We start from the raw sequence: 8968 nt of genomic DNA on the forward strand, positions 1-8968 counted from the left end.
AGAGAAATTGTTTAATGTTCACTTTGTTGGTTTTGCATCCTTTTGGATTCATGTGAAAGTCTTGTGGACAGTCTAAATTATTATACATTGTTCTAACCTGCATGTACCATCTATGAAATAGATGCAGGAAAGAACAAGAAGCTAACCAAAGTCACATGGGAAACGTGAAGGGCTAAGAGATAAAGGTTGCTTCATAAGATTCATTACTCATCTGCTGACCAACAGGTTTTCGCGTAGAATATCCGGAATTGGTTGTGAAGAATACAGATTCCGAAGTACTAATACGTTGCCAAGTCTTGGATTAGTCTCGCAGCTCTCGCTTTCAGTGCATCGTTATGTTGTGGCTCAGAATATCAAAAACTATTTCATATAAATAATGCTTAAGAACTCTTTTATGGAGAAACGAACCTTGGTTTTTGAAGTTTATTGTAAAAATTGGTTAAAAAATTAGTGTTTTGTTTTCTCGTTTGTGGCTTAACAGATATTGCTTTTATAAGCTTTATTTACACAATTAAGAGAGCTATGTTTCGTTAGTTTTTCCACTTTTTTATACCGTGTATACGGTATAGGCTCTAGACATGGTTGAACTAAAGAGGAGCAAAACTGATGTACAATCAACAGAATAATCTCATTTCCACGTTTGGCAAAACAATATATTTTCTCAGGGCAGGGGAAAGTAAAACACTGACAAGTTTAGAAAGATTTCCTGGTCGAAATTTTACGGGTTTGTAGCGAGTTTGTTAAAGGCGGCATGAACTCTCTCTTCCGTTAACAGTCTGTGGTCTTCATTGAAATCTAATATCTCCATTGCAATATTCTTCACCTGCCAATATGTTCAGAACATACCGATGAATAATTAAGACAAGACCAAGCTTTCTTGTAAAAACAGAGAATTAAAAGGACAATAACAGTGCATATATAAGAATATAAGACTTATAATGTTCATGTCGACAGAAAGCTCGTCAAACCATGTCCTTATGTCTTTCTCTTTATGTACAGAAGCAATGTAAGTGCAAGCGAGTGTGATAAGAAAAGGCGGACGTATAAGGATGAGGTCTATTCTATAAGTGTTGTTGACAAGACCTCTATAGTTTCCAAACAATACTTAAAAAGTCAAGAGTGCATTTACTATTTAATAAATTAATTTTTTTCTTTATAAATTTTGGTTGCTATGTTATTCGCTTGCATGTCCCTGCTTCACGTACCAATCGCAATGACCGATCGCTAATGATCGCTGAAATTTTCAGCAACTAAAAACTGCGGTTGCTGGTCGTTGACGATTGTCGCTCATCAAACAAGAAACGAATAACTTTTTTGTTGCTGTCGTTGGCTACAGGCAAACGAACACGGCCTTATTGACCTCAAGATATACACATAATTTTTTTATTTTTTTTGTCAACAGCATACACACATATAGTTAGTTTATCATATTTTAGAATAAATTAAGTTACAGTGCGACGAACGTGGTGGTCTGTCTTGTCTTAAGATAAGTTGACATTTATAAATATAGAATGAGTAATTGGTGTGTTTACTTACTCTCGAATGATAAAACTGTTACAGTGTAAATATTATATATATATGCTCGTATAATCCTGGTAAAAATTTGGTCTTCTTATTAGTTTCCAACAGTGCAAGGTTTTGTGTGCCTCTAATTGAAATTTTAGTCTCTCAAGTTTTCTACTGCTATATATGACATATGTTATGCAGAGTTGAGGCATTAATGTGAATGAGCTGGAGAATTCAATAAGTAATGATACGACTGAATCAACGGTTTAATGACACAAGCAACTTCTTCGAAATGGTCCGATTGTTATTTTTATTTTTTTATGTTGTCTTTGGAGTCAACTTTTAGCTTAGAGTTTTGATAAAACTGATCGCTTTCTTCATCGTTGGTGATTTTCAACGAGCAATTATGGCTGAAGGAGTTGTTTCGTTTGGAGTTGAGAAGCTTTGGGATCTCCTGACTCGAGAATCTGAGCGACTACAGGGAATTGATGAGCAAATTGATGGTCTAAAGCTGCAGCTGAGAAGGTTACGGTCGTTGTTGAAAGATGCAGATGCCAAGAAACATGGAAGTGAAAGGGTGAGAAGCTCCTTGGAAGATGTCCAAGACTTGGTTTATGATGCTGAGGATATCATTGAATCATTTACTCTGAAAGAAAGTATTAGAGGAAAAGAAAATGGGATCAAGAAGCATGTCAAAAAACTTGCTTGCTTTTTATCGGATCGCCACAAAGTTGCTTCAGATATCGAAGGCCTCACTGAGAGGATCTCTAAGGTGATTGAGGATATGCAGAGTTTTGGGATTCAACAAATCATTGATCATGGTGGTCGTTCGCTGACTTTTCAGGAAAGACAAAGGGCTCAGAGAGAGATACGACATACCTTCGCTAACAGTCCTGAAAACGATCTTGTCGGGGTGGAGCAGAGTGTTGGAGAATTGGTTGGTCATTTGGTGGAGAATGATAGATTTCAAGTAGTTTCTATATCTGGCATGGGCGGTATTGGTAAAACCACTTTGGCTAGACAAGTTTTTCATCATGACTTAGTCCGACGTCATTTTGATGGATTCGCATGGGTCTGTGTTTCACAACACTTCACACAAAAGCATGTTTGGCAGATGATCTTGCAACAACTTCAGCCACACGATGGTGAGATTTTACAAATGGACGAAAATGTTCTCCAGAGTAAACTCTATCAATTATTGGAAACCGTTAGATATTTGGTTGTCGTCGATGATGTATGGAAAGAAGAAGATTGGGACCGAATAAAAGAGGTGTTTCCACGGAAAAGAGGTAACTCGTAAAAGTAATATATAGCATAAATGCGTTTTATTCCCTAACATGAAAATACAATTATTTTGCAGGTTGGAAGATGCTACTTACTTCTCGGAATGAAGGTGTTGGGTTACATGTTGATCTAACATGTTTACCTTTTAGAGCAAGAATCCTTAATGCCGTAGAAAGTTGGAAGCTCTTTGAGAGTATCGTCTCTAGGAGAGATGAAACTGGTACACTTTCTATTATAAAATTAAAATTGAGAATCTAGTTAATTTTGTCTTGAAATGTATCTACCTTGTGATGTTGTGCAGCATTACCATTGTTTGATAAAGAAATGAAAGCCATGGGAAAGGAAATGGTCTCATATTGTGGAGGACTACCATTGATTGTTAAAGTGTTGGGAGGCTTGTTAGCTAGCAAACGTACAGTTCGTGAGTGGAAAAGAGTTTCTGACAATATTGGAGTTCAAATCGCAACAACACGGGAATACAGAATATTGTCTTTGAGCTATGAAGATTTGCCAATGCATTTAAAGCATTGCTTCCTCTACCTAGCAAATTTCCCCGAAGATTGGAAGATAAATTTGTGGATATTGTTCAGTTTATGGGCTGCAGAAGGAATTTACAACGGATCACCCATCCGAGATAGTGGAGAAGGCTACCTAGAAGAGCTGGTGAGGAGAAATATGGTTATTCCTGGAAAACGCTATTCGAGGTCGGGATTGGAATATTGTCAAATGCATGACATGATGAGAGAAGTATGTTTATCTAAAGCCAAAGAAGAGAACTTCCTACAAATTATCAAAGTCCCTACTTCCACCTCTACCATCAATGCTCAATCTCCTAGTAGATCTCGCAGACTCGTTGTACATAGTGGTAATGCCCTTCATTTACTGGGACACAAAAACAATAAAAAAGTCAGAGTTATTATATTTGGGGGACTCCGTGAAGATTGGAAACAGTCAACTTCAGGCTTCCAAAGTTTACCATTGCTCAAGGTGTTAGATCTTTCTTGGGTAAAGTTTGAAGGAGGGAAGTTACCTTCTAGCATTGGAGAGCTCATCCACTTGAGATATTTTAACTTATGCCAGGCTAAGGTATCTCATCTACCTTCTACTATGCGGAATTTAAAGCGTCTGCTCTATTTGAACTTATTTGTTGATGGACTTGAACCAGTTCATGTGCCAAATGTTTTGAAAGAGATGCTAGAGTTGAGGTACCTTTCCTTACCTTCGCATATGCATGATAAAACCAAGTTGGATTTGGGTGATCTAGTGAACCTGGAGTACTTGTGCCATTTCTCAACGCAACACAGTACTGTGACAGACCTCCACTGTATGACCAAGCTCAGAAGTCTCGCTGTATCCTTGAATGAAAGGTCTACTTTACAAACACTATCGTCATCTCTCTTTGAATTGCAAAACCTCGAGACGCTTACGTTCCTTCATCATGACAATCCGCCTGAGGTTGATTATGTGGGAGAGTTCGTTCTGGATTTTATTAATCTAACAGATTTATTATTGTTCGTACGTATATCAAAGATTCCTGATCAACGTTAATTACCTCCCAACCTTGCACACATATCTCTATATTTTTGCTATATGGAGGAGGATCCGATGCCAATTCTAGAAAAATTGATTCATTTGAAATCAGTTGAATTAAATTATTGGGCTTTCGTTGGGAGGAGAATGGTTTGCTCAGAAGGCGGATTTCCTCAATTACTTGCTCTAGAAATATCTTACCAACTGGAGTTGGAAGAGTGGATAGTAGAAAAAGGGTCGATGCCATGTCTTGGTGATTTGATTATAGGTGATTGCAAAAAGTTGCAGGAACTTCCTGACGGATTCAAGTACATAACATCCTTAAAGGAACTGAAGATTAAAGGAATGAAGCACGAGTGGAAGGAGAAATTGGTTTCAGGTGGAGAAGATTACTACAAAGTCCAACACATTCCGGATGTTCAGTTTTTCAGCTGTGACGACGTATGATGAGAATAGCTAGTAGCAGGTAAAATATTAGAATATTGTCGGTTTTGTATCCTATTATTGATTCGTTTGCAGAAACTCTCAAATATCATATACATCAATCTATCTCTGAAATAAAATGCAGGAAAGAACAACAGGTTTGTGGAGAATAAAATCAGATTACGTTGCTTGTCTTGATGGAGCTTGAAGATGCAGTTCCAGAACAGCTTGCTGTGAAGATCAGGAAGCTGCATCTGTTCAGAGCCTGACACCACATCAGACGCCTAGGATCACATCAGACACTCGAAGTTGCTGACATGGAGTCGTGAGATGACGTGGCAAAGCTTAAGTGGATGGAGTGACGTGCTAAGGAAGATTTCTTGCTTGGCAGCAAAGATAGAGACGAATTGCGTGTGAAGATATGGTGAATATTGTTCACATCAAATAAGGAAAGGATAAGCTTGACAAGCAAGTATATTCCGTTTCGGTGAGATCCTCGAAGATCCTAGGGTTAGGGTTTCGAGTAGTGAGTATAAATAGTCTAGGGTTTGGCCACGAGCCACTTTGAACACTTGAGACTCTTTGTACGTGATTGTAAACTTCGAAGCTAGCAAAACAAAAAGCTGAGAAGGTGAGTGTTTGTTTTCTCTTGGGACTACACGGGTGTAGGAGAGATAGGTTTAGTGCTCGTTCTTTAGTCGGGTTCAATTCTATTGGTAGGAATAGATTGAGTAAGAGCCGAGACAAAATTGTATCCTAGGAAAAGATAAATTTTGTTAATAAAGATCGAAGGAAAAAGCGTTTGCTTGGCGCGTTCCAAGCTTAACTGTCTGTGTGTTTCTCTATACATTTTCAGAGCTCTCACTTTTTAAGTGCATCGTTATGTTTTGGATCAAGATTTCAAGAACCAGATAACAGTAAATGAATGAATATTGACTTATTGCTTTTGTTTTAGATGTGAATGCGTGGAACTTGCAGTTTGTGGGTTAACACAGCTAAGTTTTTGTGTTTACAGTTATATATGCGACAGAGTTTGAAACTAGATTTTAGTTATTACAGTTAAATTGTTATAATTATAAAAACAATTTTTTTCACTTTCAGTATTATAATTCCAATTTAATATCTCTATTATTAAATAGATCGCACTTTCACTATTAAACCTTAAGATATATATGCAAACTTCACGAACTTGTATATCTATATGTATATGTATGTATATCTTAAAGTTGACAGATTTCGTTTGGCTCAAAAGCCTCAAAGAGATAACCATTCTACGGTGTTTTTTTCTTTCTATAGGTTTCGTTCAAATCAGCTATCAATCTAAGGATGTAAATATTGTAACGAGGATTTTTTGCTTGAATAAATTTTACATTCGTTTTAGAAAAAAAAACAGTTTTACGATTGTCACTACCATTATTCTAAGTTTTCTACTTTCATTATATATATTACTAGCTGTTGACCCGCGCCTGCACGCGGGAGGTTTATAATTTATATTATGATTTTTTTAACGTTTTTGTTGGTTTTTTATTGTTGTTATTTTTGGTTATTTTATTTTCATATGGATTGTTTTTTTTTTCAATTTTGTATTAGTTTAGTACTTAAAATGTTTATTGTTATTTGCTATTCCCCAGAGGTCGAGGGCAAGTTTCTGCGGTATTCTCTATATTTGCAAGGTATGGGATTAGAGAGATAATGTTTCCAGTGTCTGGTTTTGATCTATTCCATGATAGATGTTCTGGGATCTGGCTTGTTTTTGGTTTCTTCACTACAAGAAAACAGGCAAAACGCGACTACGATTAGCAATTATATCTATAGTCGCTTATTTAGCGGCTATAAGGCAACTCAGTAGCGACTACATACCGACAATCTTTTCCGTAGTCGTTAAATAGTCGGTAAGTAGCCACTACAAGAAATGGTCGTCACATAGTCGGAAAATAGCGACTAATAGGCGACAATATATTGTAGGTCGGTAATCTGTCGTCGAGTAGTCAGTAAATTGAGACCATTTCACGATGAAATATTTTTGTCTTTGTTTTGACGACTATTTGGCGACTACACAAGTTTGTCGTCCACTAGTCAGCTAGTAGTCGCTCATTAGCGACTACCGTCCGACTAAATCGGCGGGTCGTATAAATAACGACTTAAAACTAATTATTACCTTCAAAGCAATCAAGCATCTATAGAAGATACGGTAAGGGTTTTCCTTTGTCTTCGATATGTATGTGATGATAACGTTATCACACCAACATCCGCAATTCGTCGGAAGATCTGGAGGATAAGCACCATGTGCTGAACGATATGAACTCGAAGAGTAGTCACTCATTATTAAAAATTTTGAACTGGAACCCAATAATCGAAGATAAACCCAGAAATCGGAGGCAATCCCAGAAATCGATAAGAACCCTAAATCTCCAATCTGATTTCTCGATTATGTCTATAAGGGAGAAGAAAGACGGAAACGACGTCGTGCGAAATTAAATCGGCCAAACCACGAATTTAATTTACGATAAGTCAGCCAAACCTCAAAATCTGTCTGTGGCTTAACTCGGCCAAACCTCGAATTTGAATATCAAAAACATAACTCGGTCGTTACATAACTATAACTCAACTGTAACGTTATGTCATAACTCAGCCCAATAAGTTACTGATAACTCAGCCCAATAAGGTTACTGATAACTCAGCCGTAACGCGACCTTTTGTCTTTTTCCCGCACGATAACTCAGCCATCACATGAAAACATTCTGCAAAAACCTAAGTTAACCATCAAAACTTTTCGTCTTCTTCCTTTCTCTCTTTCATCTGATCCCTTTATATATCAGTTTTCTTAGACCATAAATATTTTTCCCATTCATGTCAATGGTTTGGTTGAAAGTGGTGGACATGTTTCAAGAACTTGGTTCAGACGATCTCTACTAGTTTTGAATGTTGTTTCATATGTGTTCTCAAGTTCTTTGCTTTTGAATGTTGTTTCTGCTTTCTGAACTTTTTTTTGAACTTCTTTGTAATCCCAAACAAATATCTTTTCTTTTGAATCATGTTGTTTCCTTTTTTCTTCAGTTTAGCAATTTTAACAGCCATATAACTCAGCCGTAATGTTATTAATAACTCAGCCATAACTTAGAATAAGTCAGCCACACTGATATGATCGTGGCTAGCACAGAGCAAGAGGCTACAGAGAAACCGGAGATGGTGGGAAGGATCACTCGTTCAAGAGCTAAGGAGATGGCCAATGAAGCACACGCATTCATAGCTGACGGGTCATTCAACCTACCAAGGATCCAAGTCTTCAACATATCTAACCTGAAGACTTCACCCGGTGATGAGGATTAGGTAACTTAGGTGAGAAGTTTGTACTCTTTTTCCCATAGCTGAGTTTTGTCCCAATGGGTTTTCTCAGCATGGTTTTTAATGAGGCAAATGGATCACTACGTCGAGTTATCTAGAAATCATTACCAAAGGGGAATAATGTACTTCTGTACTACTACAGGTCGTCAAGCTTCTGTACTAGTTCAGCCGACTTCTGTACTACTACAGGACGTCGGGAAACCTTGCTGTTTTTAATATTTCCTTAAAACGTCTTGTTGTTTTGGTTTTGAACTTCTTGTTGTTTGGAGTGTCGTGCCCTAGGGTATTTAAAACCCAAAGCTACGCCTCTTTTCTCTTTAGCGAAGAAGTTGTATGAACAAGTATTGTCACACTTTTCTCTCAATTCGAATTCTTGAATGCGTTCTAGATTTCCGGGTTTCTATACACTTTGTTATTCAGAAACTCTTCATTGTTACAATCCATACAACCACCTAAACATCTATCTCCATCAAACCATTGTTTCATCATTCAATCTTCACATATCATCCCTCACGTTCATAGCCCATCATCATCAACAAGCTCACGTCGCATATCACCTATCTTCAGCCTTCATCGGAGTTCTATCCTAGGGAGATCATATTATGTGGTATCAGAGCCAACTCTGTGCCAAGGCTAAGCGATTCTAGAACCCTAATTCTCTTGTGTTGTTGCTTAAATTCGCTTGTTTAGTTTTAGGGTTTGTTTTGAGTTTTGTTGAATTTTTTTTGTGTCTAGATCGAATAGGGTTTAGTTTTTGTTGGAGCGTTTGTGTCTAGGTCGTTTAGGAGTTAGTTTTGAGTTATTTCAAAATTAAACTGCAATTAGGGTTTAGTTATTTCAAGTTTGTTAGCTATAGGGTTTGGTATTGTTCGAGTTTGTG

The 8968-nt window shown here is 37.3% G+C and overlaps 1 pseudogene; it reads left to right on the forward strand.

Moving 5' to 3' along the window:
• Positions 1 to 1720: 1720 nt before the first annotated feature.
• Positions 1721 to 5558, forward strand: LOC17880211 (annotated as a pseudogene).
• Positions 5559 to 8968: the final 3410 nt, after the last annotated feature.

The sequence above is a fragment of the Capsella rubella genome, unplaced genomic scaffold (genome assembly GCF_000375325.1).
Source record: "Capsella rubella cultivar Monte Gargano unplaced genomic scaffold, Caprub1_0 scaffold_7, whole genome shotgun sequence".
Lineage (NCBI taxonomy): Eukaryota > Viridiplantae > Streptophyta > Magnoliopsida > Brassicales > Brassicaceae > Capsella > Capsella rubella.